This window comes from Oxyura jamaicensis, chromosome 13 (genome assembly GCF_011077185.1).
Source record: "Oxyura jamaicensis isolate SHBP4307 breed ruddy duck chromosome 13, BPBGC_Ojam_1.0, whole genome shotgun sequence".
NCBI classification, from domain to species: domain Eukaryota; kingdom Metazoa; phylum Chordata; class Aves; order Anseriformes; family Anatidae; genus Oxyura; species Oxyura jamaicensis.
In genome coordinates, this window is record NC_048905.1 from 15,628,528 (window position 1) to 15,641,969 (window position 13,442).

At 44.0% G+C, this 13,442-nt stretch overlaps 1 long non-coding RNA gene across 1 annotated transcript; it reads right to left on the reverse strand.

Annotated features, from left to right (window-relative positions):
• Window positions 1–2,242: 2,242 nt before the first annotated feature.
• On the reverse strand, window positions 2,243–12,637 carry LOC118174007. The gene is made up of 4 exons (XR_004754491.1): window positions 10,280–12,637; window positions 9,444–9,738; window positions 8,950–8,997; window positions 2,243–3,556 (listed from the first exon to the last, which is right to left on the reverse strand). It is a non-coding gene; the product is annotated as an uncharacterized LOC118174007 (long non-coding RNA).
• Between the last annotated feature and the right edge of the window lie 805 nt (window positions 12,638–13,442).

The window sequence follows — 13,442 nt, forward strand, 5'->3', positions numbered from 1 at the left end:
ACCCCCATGTCTCCAGGTTCCTGAGAAACCCCCATGTCTCCAGGTTCATATTTAAGTCGGTAGCCATACCAGTCACTCAGCCGTCTCCTGCCACCCTCCCTCCCAATCAGTCATGCTTTGTCTGTCTTCGGTTTTGTTCTGCTCCTCTTTCTGTTCTCTCCCCACTGTCTGTTCTCTCTCTAATTCCTGACATTGATTTGTTTCTCTTCCAGCATTGAGACTAATCTGAGCTTTTCAACACTTTCTGTCCCTCCTCATCCTTTATTCTGCTCTCTCCCCCTCCCCGTTCTTCCTCATGTCAGCCTCAAGCACAGACCAGGCCATGAAAGGCAATCTGCTCTGAAATCCTTTCCAAACGGTGTTTTCCTTCTAGGAAAGAATCCTCCCCCCAGAATAATGAAAGTTTCTTTTAATTAGAGAGGCCACTGGCCCATCACTAAAATTACCTTCTGCTGACAAGATGTACTTAGCTGACTGCTGATTTGCTCAGTCAACAAGGCTGCTGGATTCGTTCATTAATTCCAGCAGAGAAAAAGAAAAAAAAAAAAAAAAAAAGGCATACAGACTTGGTTACAGACTTGGTTCTGCACTTAAACAGCACCTGTAATTACGGCAGCACATCTGTAGGTAAGGCTAAGGCAGCGTGCTTCTGCACCCTGTGATTTTCCAGGTTCTAATCTGGCACTTAAGGACCAGCTGAACCAAAACTTCTGCTCTTTGCTCCTCACCAGGGTTCTGTCATCTGCAGTGGCACTCCAGAGAGGCAGGAATGCATTTCTAAGCCCCAGAGACTTTGCAGGACAATCCACTTGCTTCATTTTTGCTTCTTCTCTTAATGCCAGTAATTCCTTGGTTTCCCTGTGATGGTTTTCAGATTGTCCAGCAGGGCATTTTTTGGCTAAATTTGGGTGTCAGCTCTTACACTGATTACCCAGCTAACTCCTGTAAATATTAACACACTGCTTTTTCCTCCTGGCTGGACAAATACACTGATTAATAATCTAATGGCTGGGGGGTACCTGGGGTGTCTCACTGTTAGCCTCCCCGTGGTGTGTTACCTCCACCTTTGTATCCTTCTGGCAGTGGGTGGGCTTCCGGGAGAGGCAGAGGGATGGTTAATGCAGGTTCCTGATGTTCTTCAGGAGATATCCATCCATGCCTCCATCTCTGAGGGGATGGAAGGAAACAATATTCATTGATCCTGTCTGATTCAAGAGGAGACATTGCCAAAACCCCATGGGTTTTCGAGCTGGGCACGGACCCAACCTTGGAGGTGCTGGGGTGAGCGCTGGTAGCGGGGCCAACATGCCCCAGCCACTGGGTCCTGTCTTGCTTTGGGATGCACCCAGCCAACAAGCCGGGCTGCTTTGGGATCTGTCACTAAGGCTGTGCCTTATCACCTTGGGCAGCCGACCTGGCCAAAACACCCCCAGGCGACCCCCCTGGGAGCAGCTCTCCCAGGCGCTGTTTGCAGCACACCGGCACGTCAAGCAGGTGACGCCGCCTTCCTCAGGGCTGCAGCAAGCTCACAGCACGCTGCAGCAAACCTGCTCAAAGGAGGTTTACTAACCAGTCTACTGAATTGGTGAAGGCAGACTTAAACAGATACCTCCTTTTTTTTTTCCTTTCTTTTTTTTTGCTCACTAAGTTTCTTTTAAATGACAAACGCACTGTCTCCTGGATTAATATTTCTCCTTGTTTAAGAGATGAAGGCTGGATCTGAGACATCAGCCAGCCTTTTGCTGGCTGATATCCCCAGGGGCTGAGACAGGCTCATTTCTAACTTCCCGCTGCCACGCAATAGCAGGTATTATTTAGTTGGTTGTTCAGAAGTTCCATCTGAGTAGCGTGGCTACAGAAGGAGAACAGGGGCCTGTAGTGCAATAAGTATTGTAAAATGTACGCGGATCTCTCACTGCAGGCTTTTCTCACAATCACTGCGATGGCACCAAGTGCCAATTATCTGTTACAAGTTAATTCCTTTAAAAGCAAATGCTGCGGTGGCATGTTGATGTGAATGCAACACGCTGTCCCACGGGGATGGTGCCACGTGTCACCTTGCAGGGGTACGGCTGTGATGGGTGTCCTTGGCTGTGGCGGGTCTGTGAGAGACCTGTCACAGCTGGAGCAGGCACCACTCAATGAATTATCCTTCTTCTGGTAAACACACAGGCACACACACAGAAAAAAAAAGAAACACAGATATATTATATAAAATAAATGACAGCATTGGACCTGAGGATATGTTGCTGACTCCTTGGTATAATGAAAGCAGAAAGCAATTTATTTATTCCTGCAGGAGAAGGGTATTTAACAAAATTACAATTTAAACATTATTTATAGGGTAACCTTGTCTCCAAAACCTTTTACAGTGGAAATAAATTAGGGATCATCCATCATGAGCCAAAGCTGCCATTCCAGTCTCCTCCAGCGTGGTTTCATAGCAGGCTGCGCAGTTCCCCAGGAGCTGGCCAAGCACCTGGAGCTGATCCGATGTCTGCTGCCCGCGGCCGTGCCGGGTTAATGCACCAGCCCAAGTCAGCACCTTGGTGGGGAAGTCTGGAGATGCCTGCTTCAGGTAATCAAAGTCTGATCCCCAGGGCTCATCTCCACCAAGAAGTCAGAGCACACTGCCAGGATGTGAGTTCTCAGCGCCACAAGCATTGGCATTAAAGTCCTCTGGGCCCTGGTAAGATTAATTTCTCCCAGTTCAGCTCAACCCAGTCGGCCTGAGCTCAGCAACACCGGGGCAGTTCCGGAGAAGAACAAAGGTGCTGCTGTGGCAATGAACGCACAAAGCAGCAGCTCAGCAGTATCGGCTCTGCCTGCTCCTTCAGACATGCCAGATGGGTCTTTGGACATATTTCCATTTAAAGGCGGGCGAGTCATCCTCCCTCACTTCCTACCCACTCTCTTATTTTAAGTAACGAATCACATGTTTTACTTTTTCTTCTTTTTCCTTTGTGAAGCTGAAAACACAGATCAAGCTTTCCTAGTCCTTTGACATTCCAGACTTCCGCAACGCCAGCAGCAAGTAACCTCTGCCACTATTAAACATTATTTTACCATTTCTAAGTGTCATTTGTCATAGAGAATGTCGCTTTTCTGATTTCTTAAAATATTCCCCATGGTGATAGACTTTTGTTTTTCCCCGGTTAGCAAACTCATTTCTGATGTACAGAAATAAGGGGAACGCTCCACTCTGAAATTTCAGGATAAACTGGATGTCACATCCAGCATCTCCCAAGCAATGGCTGAAGTGAGAAGACCACGTATTATATTGGGGTGTTCTGTGTCACAGAAATGTTATTTTATATACTGAATAGAATGTGAGACCTTGGACACATTCTGTGTGAAAAAAAAATGTCAGGGAAAAGCAAAGCAGTAAACAAACCTGCCCCAGAGCCAATTGACTGTATGTCAACAGTGCCTTGCACGTGGTGTCCTTCAGCTGACAGCTGTGTCATTAACAGCTGAGCGTGCGACATCTGCTCCAAGGTGCCCAGGACATGCCAGGCTGACAGCTCATCGGTTGTGTTCTTTATTGCTATTGGGCCTGTGAGAGGTAATAACAGGGAATCAATTAGCAGGCAGATCATTTAAGTCATATGCAACTGGTGTGGACAAACAGCCCCAAGTGTTTCTCAGCCTGCAGCACCAGGGTTTTGTCACCCCAAGGCAGCAGGAGAGGAGTCAGAGGAGATGATAAACAAGGATACTTTGGGCAATTTGGGCAAGAGGTTGCTCCATCACACAGAGCCATTGCATTTGGTCAATCCCAAAGAAAAGGGATCTGCTCAACCTGCACCCAGCTTCCAAGAGCCATGTCAATCCCAAATGTGATGTTCTTAAAACTTCCCTATAGTTAAAAACCCTTCTGGTCTTGGGGGAAGAGGAGTTTCTGGCTCAACCCTGTCAATCAAGTGCCGTTTACAGGCAGTGAATAATTTCCAACATAAAAATAAAAATAAAATAAATAAATAAATAAAAACTCATGAAGAAGAAACCAAAGGTAGGAAACCTAGAAAAATAATTGCCCACTGGGCCAGCCTGAAAACTGCAGATTAGTTCATGAACTTGTTCAGACTGCATGCAAGTACCTAAGACTTTTATCTTGTAACAGGTAAAATAATAAATACCCACCAACTTTTAAAATTTAGTGACAATAATGAACTGGTGAATACTTATAGGAAAAGCCATGGCACATTAGGTATTCCAAAGGACTCAGGTAAGCGCCACATTCTTTAATACAGTTTTAGAGGAAAGGCTTTAAGAAGATTTATCAGCATAAAACATATTTTGAAATTCATGGAAATTAATAATTGGCAGAGAAAAGTCAAATTCATCTAAGTGGAATGACTTAACCCTGCTGGACAGTATTTTTTACTAACTATAATGGTTAATCTGTAAGTCGAGAAAGGAAAATTCTCTTCTGTTGTTAAATGTAATGGAACAAAGAAGGAACCTTCTCCAGCTGGCGGGGACTTTATGGAAATAAAATACAGGGGAATGTTCTATAAAATAAGGCCCATTCTCCAAAATAAAACCAATTAACCCAGAGTAAATTGAGGAAACTGAGTCAGAGAGATTTCCTTATGACTGAGCTAGGCACTGGGTTTCGGTCTGACCTGAGCCTCAAGCTCCTGAGCGAGTATTTTCTTTGGCCCAAGGCCCTATGGATCTGACATGAATTTCCTATATGAGTCCTTTATTCTGAACTATTTGTGCGGTTTTAACACCCATTCGGTGGCTGACTCCAACATACAGCTCTGCATACAGAGCCCAGGGCTTGGATTCTCCTCCTGGAGACCCTGGGTGGCCACAGGGACAGGGCGCGGGGTAGCACAGCCCTGCGCTGCTACGTGTTGTTGAATTTGTTCAATTAAAATATGAATTAAACACTAGGAGAAGCATGGCAAAGCTCTGTGTAGTTTAATTTATACCCTGACATTTGTTGAGCTTAAACCTGCCATTCTTGCAAAGAGTGGTCAAACCCCTTGTACCGCAGCAGATGGATTTAGCAGAAACTTCCTCGCTCTTGGGTCTCGGGAGAATTTTGTGCTTTACAGAGTTGCTTGGGATGCATCTTTCTACAGATACAAGCCAGCTTCTGGTAGCAATCATTCCTTCACAGAGAATTCACTTTCTTGTTATCAACTACATCCCTGTTAGCAAATAGAAATGAGGCTCCCTGCCAGTCAAACCAAACAATTTCTGCTTAAGCCAGGTACATGTCTTCAAGCTGTCTCCTACCAAGGACTGCAAACAAATCTCTCTTATTTATTCTAAATTCAGTTTATCCTCTCTGTGGCTAGTTTCTTGCACTTTTGCTGTTCTTTGCTGAAATATGAGACCAGGGGCATTGGCCACTTGCCCTGTTACAATAAATTGGTCCTCCCTGGTTCCCTACTAAAAGGAACCCATCTTTGCAGAGTCTTTCCCTTTTCTGGGGTTTATCACAGGCTGAATTTTGGGGTTCTATACTGCATCAAAGTAAAAATGGTCACCAAGTTTTGTAGGGTTACCAGTGAAAGCCATGCAGACCATGTAACGACGTAGGGTTCAGCTTTTGGGGTTAGAATAGGTGAAGATTTGTTGCTCACTAAAATCTAAGATCAAACGTAATCTCCTCTGGCCTGTCTTCACCTCTAAAGTGAATGTTTCCCCCTTGACAAATTGAAGCCACTATATCTATCTCCCAGGGTTTTCTCTGCGATCTACTCAGCCTATGGTCATTTCTAGTTTATATGTATAATTTGCCTGGTTACAGAACTGCTCTCAGAGACACGCTGTCCACCTGTCGTTATCTTCCACAGGCTCCAACACAGAACTGACAGTGCAATTTGTCATAGAAATACTCCTTCCTTCCCATCCTGAACTCCTCGGGGCAAAGAATGGTGTTTTTTTCCTGTGCTGTGCCTGACACAGCAGGGGCCAGATTTGCAGTTAAGAAGCATATAATAGGATCTGCAGCGTAATATGGCATAATGAGTGATAACAAGCAGAGAGGTAAATGATGTCATTTAGTGCACACTGTCCCTGTGGTTCCCTGTGGTAAGCTCTTTATTGAACAGTCTTCTCCTCGCGGTTTCTTACAGATCTAAATGGTTGTCTCTATCATTACGCCTGTCTCGGTGCCTATTTAACACTTTTCTGCAGCTCCTCTTTTTTGCCCCTTGTTCTCAGCCTGCTCCAGGGAGCAAGCTTGGGGCCTATGTTCTCATTTATCCCTTTTTTATTATCATTTCCCTTGCTGTTTCACTGCCCAGCTTTGTAAGCCATGTGGTCAGTCCATGCCTTTAAATGCCAACGCACGGCGTGGAAATGCAGAGAGGCAGACAGGCCTCCAGACCAGAAGTGACCCTTGCAACACCTTTTCTGTTTCCTCCACTGTTTAAGAAATTATATATATATATATATTTCATATCACACCACTGTTAGCTCTTCCTTGGCTCTCATTAGCAGCTACTCAGGCTCCATTTGAAATACTCCTTCCAGAACAAAACACAAAAAGAGAAGGCACCTTTGATCTGCCCTGCACCTCACAACTGATGCCTCTGAGACAGACCTGTGTGCCCCCAGACCCACCAGCGAAGGGGCTGAGGACCTTCACATCCCTTTTGCTTATCCCTTGTCTTGGCTTTTAGCTTGCATAGTTCTCAGCCCTCTTCCCATCTGTGCCACCTCCCTCTACTTCCATCTTCAGTCCGCACCTTTCAAAACAAGCAGCAGAAGCTAATACAAAGCTGCTTGCTTATATTTCTATTAATCATCTTCCCCTCGTCCCATCTGCCGCCTCTCTCTTTCAGCCTGGCCCACCCAGTTCCCAAATTTGCAGCACTCACAACGCAAGAGTTAATCAAATCCAATCTCTCAGAAAATCTCTGGCATCTGCTGCTCTGTATTTGGTTTCCAGCAAGGGCTGCTCAGTCCCAGCCACATCTCCATTGTTTGTACCATGGTTCCCATTAGATAAAATAAAGAATGTAATTAATTAATTGGTACTCAGTCTTGAGAGTTCCACATGGATCACTAGAAATAATCAAAATAGCTCTGCTGTGTGTGAAAATATCTTTTGACTGTTTTTCTCATTCAGTTTATTATTTGCATGGTAGCTGTAGGCAGAAGCCCCAGCTAACCTCAGGACCTCATCACTGCAGGCTTGATCTGAAGCAGATGAGAGCTGAAGTCCACACCAGACAAATAAATGGAGGCAAAGGAGCAGGAAAAGCTTCTCCATAGCTTATTCCACGTGTGCACTTGGATAACACTTCCATGAGTGTGGCTTTCTAACAGAAAAAGAAAAAAAAAAAAAATCAGAATCAGTACCTTCACCTTTCCAGGCTTACCTATTTTAAAACAAAATTTCCCAACAGTTATTCGATGTCAGAGAAGAGATTTTTAACTTCGTAACCACAATGTATGATTCACCCCAGATACTGAGGGCAGGATGCTGCAGGCACAATAACGACCAGTGCTAGAGGACAGAGCAGGGCTGGGGGACAAAGTCCCAAGAGCCAGAGAGTCGCCTCCTGTACCAGACCCCCCTGTGCTTCCTGAGTTTCTTCCCAACTTTCCCCCTTGGGAAACACCCTCTCCTGTACGACATCTGTCTGCAGGTACCCCTCCTGGATTTCAGAGGAGATGTGTGAGCCCTTCTTGCACTAACATTGTTGCTTTGCTGACATCAACCCAGAGAAACAGTGGGCCTGGGGACACCAATGGGAAACCTGTTACCCACCAGCCCAGTCCTGCTTCTGCCTTCTTCTGGAGTGTGCTACCTCAGGCATTCACTTATCTGACATTCATTATTTTATTCTGGAGTCCAGCTGCTTTAGATCTACCTCTCATTTCTTTTCTTTGCAGTGCAAATCATTTAGATGCATGCGTAGCTCTGAAACAAAGCGCCCGTTTCTTCCTGCGCAGATAAGCCTGGTGCCTTCTGCTGATGGTAATTCATGAGCCTACAGTTCTCAGCAGCGGGGACGTAAAGGGAGAGGGTTGGGGTATGTTTAATAAAAATACATCTTGTAATGTTTACTGACCAAAGTGGCATTCGACAGATGCTCCATCTTCAGCTATGTTTAAATTATTCCCTAAGCAAACAATACAAACTGCACACTTTGTCTTACCCAGTGCAAAGATAAACAGAACACGCAAAATATATGGTCCTGGTATAGGATCCCATACAAAGATCACTGATTTCTCCTGTGCTTAAATATTTTCTGCACAATGTTTGCTCAGTAATTTATTTCTCCATTGGCTACTACAAATTAAATGTCAAAAACTGTTTATCTTACGAATTTTCAAGACTAATAGTGAGTCTCCCATTTCAGCTTAAATAATATTGCCGGTGAGATATGTCTTGATGGATTGCCTAAATAAAGCCAGCTACAGAGATAAAGGAAAGCCACGAGCTGCTTTCTTTCCCCCCTTTTTTTTAGTTTACCAGAGAGAAATGGGAATAATGTGATCAGCACTATTCTCCTTCAAACTTCTGAGGTGGCCTGGTGCTTTAGAGAGGAATTCAAAATCAGCACCTGGAATGGATTAAACCAGAGCAGCTTTGCTGCTTTCAGGTCCCTGCGATGAGAAGCCCTCCGCATCAGCCCAAGAGCCTGGAATAAGACTGCAGCTAACAGTCTGTGCATGCACTTAGTGGCAATGCTTCCCAGTAATTAAATTATTTGCTCACTAGTTGTAAATGGGCTGAGACTGACAAAGACCTTTCATACACATATAACCACCATATGTTAATTTGCAAACAAGTTATACCAATTTATTTCTCATGAAGCTTAAAAGGCAATTTAGAAACATCCTGGCACCGCTGCCAAGAGCTTCCTATCATATTTGCTGCAAAAGAACAAGTAGGGTTTTTCTCTTCTTTTCTTGAATCTCAAACACAAAGCACTTAATGTAGCTCTCCAAAGCCCAAGAGCTGTCACCTACCTGCTGCCAGCAGGTCCTGCTGATGGCCCTGGGCTTGCATCCCACCGCCTGGATGGAAACATGAAGTTAGTCAGGGAAGCTCTGATACTTAATTTTTGTATCTCTCCAACTGTGTTCCTTCCCAGCAAAACAAAATTTAAAAAATTAAGAGAAGCTGAACAAAAGAATAAAGCATCAGGGAGCTAAGGTGTCTGATTCATGGTCATGTTTCTCCAGATTCAGGTAATTCCTCTCAAAACTCTGCTTCAGAAATGAAGAAAACCTGAATACAGAGACCAGCAGTGTCTCCAGGGAAATGAGTCTCCAGGGAAATGGATTGAGGAGCTGGGTTCTCAAGGACAGTGGAAAAAATGCCAGCAGATGCCTAACCCTTCTTAGGTCCTGCACTAGGTCTAGTGCATCCTAAGCAATAGAGATGCTTGGGGAAGAAAGGAGGTGAGGCTGCCGGGGTGACTTACGTGGGCACAGGGATTGAGGGGATATTCTGGACTCACCTTCCTGGGGGTAGAGGGAAGGGCAGGCAGCATGCACCCAGGCTCATTCCTCATTTGCAGGTCGTCAGTGTCCAGGGGCACATAAATGATGCTTTGGTTGCTGCTTAGCTCTGCCTTTCCTGCTGGAGAAGTCAAAGTTCACTGCAGGTCCTGCGGGGCTTTCAGCGAGGGGCAAGGCAGGAGGTGGATGAGTGGGAGTCGAGATGCCCTCAGGGGCAGGAGGGACCAAAAGGGATGCTTCTCTGGCTCTTCATGCGTACAAACCCTTGTGGTGAGGGTGGGCCGGTGGCAGGGACTGCAACAGAAGGACATTTATGATTAATGAGCTTTCTGTCTGAGGATTAAAAAAGATCTTTGAACAGCAAAAGGGGCCAGGAAGGATGGCAGAGACACCTTCCTGAGGAAGAACAGCACAGCACAAAGCAGCTTTGTTTTCACGTCAAGAGAGGCAGAGAATTATCCAGCTTGAGGGTCTCACCGTACCTGTGGGTATTTCCAAAGGAGCTGAAGAAATACAGCCTAATTTCTTCGCACAGCCAGGGGATTACTTGTTCTGACTTTGCAGCAGGGATGAAACAGCTGTGTACAGAAGCATTTTCTCTACTTTTCCAAATGTTCTCACTAACTTTCTGCTGCAATTCGATGGCTGCATGCTGAACCCTTCAGGTAGGTTGCTGCCCAGCTGTCCACACTCCAAATGACCCATAAGTCAGGACAGTGTTACATCAGGATGGTGTTAGCTGGCAGAACTCAGTGTAGCATCTCATGAGCCTTATGATAAATGTTTTTTAATAACGGTTAGACAGAGGCTCTGTACAGCACCGCACATAGCTTACCTGAAGCAGGAGTCGGGAGGAGACAGGAGATGGGACATCCTGAAGGGTCTGTGTTTAAGGCATCTCTGGGACAGTTCACACGGGCTCTTGCATCAGTAGAAATGTGGGGAAAAGAATTTGGTTGTAAAAGCACCAAAGCAAAGCAAGAAATCAAAAAAAAAAAAAAAATGTTACCTGAGCTGACTCCTCTCTCTGATTTTAGCCTTTTAGTAAGAAAGCCCTCAATTTCTCAAAAAGAACCTGAAGATGAGGGATTCAGCAATAATAAATGATAAATAGAAAACAATTAACCTGCTTGGAGTTAAGTACAGTAACGACAATCCAAATAACAGCACTGAAATTAAGGTAAGAAAAACGTGGCAGATCCCACATGTTCTCCAGGAGCTACGTGCATAAAATGGTTCCTTTGTTTACATAAACAGTTTTGCCAACATTTTTGGCCTTTTTCAAATACAAACTGTGGTCACCCGACACACTTTCTTATTCCTATGACTTGGTCATGTGAAGAGGAAATGCTCTGACCGCCTTCCATTGATCCACAGCAGCCATGCGATTCCAGCTGCCAAACATCACTTGGGAGTTAGAAGAGTTTATTGTCGAGGAAACACAAACATATACATGGATGGTTCATTAGGACTCACAAGCTGGAAAATGCTTTCAGAACACCCTGAATAGAAATATAGATTAGGAGAAGAAATGTCATAAAATGCCTCTTTGAACAATGCTGTCAATGAACCCAGCAGAACAAATACTTTTATGATATGTTTGTTTGTGAAAGAGTCTGTGAAAGTCATTATTCTGCAAAATTCTTCTGCAAGACAGTATTACACAGAGGTAGGAACACAGGCCCTAGAATAGGAGCAACCCAGATTATCTTGAACATCAAAATGTGCAATTGTGCAGTGCCTGCAAAGGAAGTAAGGATAACTTGTTATTGCATAACTATAGCCTCATTATCATCATGACTCATTTATTATTTTTACAGCATAGCTTCTTCTAGTGTCAGACCCACAGTTATCTCCAAATAAGAGGCTTATATTCAAGTTCTTGTAAATCAAACTTGGAACAAAGAAAATTTTGCAAAATGCATTTTGTTGACCTTTTGCTGGTGCCTCCGTGTAGTCTGTCCTAGCCAAATCCCTACGTGCCTTCTTGGACAAACAACCGAGCTCCTTCCTCCAAAATTACACACTCATTTTGCAGACTCTTTGTTTTCAGTTATTCCATTAGAAAGCAGAAACAACAACGTAAGACTTAGCTGAACAGTGACCCCAAAACATGAGAAACTTGCAACCTCTTCTCATATAGTCTATGAACTGAAGAAGGGTTCAGTTACTTGGCTAACAGAAATATTTACCCAGCTCTAGGGAGAATACTCAGCTGAGGACCCACAGATTGTTATCTAGTAACTCCTCTGGTGATAGTTTAATATGGAATTTGGACGCAAAAGCATAGCTGAATTTCAACAAAAACAAAACAGAACAGAAAAAATAAAAATAAAAATTAAAAAATGAAAACCACTTCCTTCTGGCCTAGAGATACTTTCCTTGTTTATGGTATAATATTCTCTCAGTGTATACAAGATTACTCATATTTTATGTGTTTATAGACATAGGTCCCAACACATACACAGGTATTGTGTGCACTGCTGAGATGCAGAAGAAAAATATCTGAGATTTTGGCATCCTGGGAGAAGTTTTACCCAGCTCCCAAATGTCACATGGCAGTTAAAATGGAACTATACTCATGTTTTTATTCAAATAACTACTCTAAAATTACAAAAGATAACTACTACCTTTCAGCATGAATAAACTTGAATACATCCTAAAAATAATCTTGCATTAACTCCTGAAGTTACTGCCTTCTGGAAGGTGTAAATGGGTAGAGTTTGCTATTACATGCTTTACATAACCATATGTCAAAAAAATCAATAGAATGAAAATTGCATATCCAAAAAGGGGATAAGTGAATGTGCAGCATTTTGAGAGGCATTTAAACACACACACACACGCACAATTTAACTCTCAAGTCTTCCAGCTAAGCCCAAGCTTTGTGACACTTTTTTTTTTTTTTTTCTCTGATCAGATGACATCATAATTTTGGGGAAAGACAAAGAGGTCTTTTAGGGATTAAGGGATGTTCCTCTCCCCCTTAATTACAACAGTTTGTACCCAAGAGGGCAAGTAGCCTCGGTGAAATCAGCGCACTTGAGTGCGGAGTAAGGCAAGCAGAATCTGACCACTAGTGACAAATGAACTCCAGTGGCTGACCATGGTTTGAACTATGACCCAGTGCCAGGATCCTTTTAGAATCATTTGGATTTTTATTTATTTATTTATTTATTGCATATCACACCTGCTTTTTTTTCCCCCAGCCAGCTGTATGATGGAAGAACTATTTCCTTGAGCACCTCTGGGTCAAGTTGGCCCTGGGTGGTGCTTGCAAGAGGTTCCCCAGCCTCCTCACCCCCTCCTCCTCTGGCAGCCTCCTCACACCTCGCAGTTAGCCCTGGGAAGCTCAGAGCAGCAGGAGCAGGAAAGGTCTGGTTCTCATCCCCCCATCCCAGTGCCGCAGTGATGCCTCCTGGTCAAGGAGCTCTGTATTATTCCTCGCTTAGAACAGCACAGGATGTCCCCATCTGGCTCGGCTGCCATGGAAGATGCTGAAGCTCCTGCAAGTTCAGAGAGGATTTATTTATTACATGCCACTTATTTCTTTTTTATTAAGGTCTCTCAACACAAAGTGTGGCAACAGGAAGAAGTACAGAGCAATGAAGGAGAAATGCACTCCGCACCTGACACTTCAGCAGTTTCTTGGGGGTTCCCTGAGGAAGAGGAGAGCTGGCTCGCTTTTCTTTCTCAGAACTCGGAAGCAAATTTTCATTCTTGAATCACGCATTATTTTCAAAAAGTAGAGCTGCTGAGATTCAACAGGAGAGTATTTGAAACTGTGAATAATAAAATATTTATTGAAAACAGTACAGCTGAGTAGAGCCTTTTATTCCTAGAAGATACCGTGCAGAGAGCTTCTTCCTACATGCAAAGATGAGTTCTGTAGATCCAAGTAAAACAGTGTTGCAAGAAGGCAAAGTGCAATACAAAATGAAATCATAAGTACCAGGAGTCTGAGAATTGTTGCAAAATGTGACTTCAGATCATTTAAA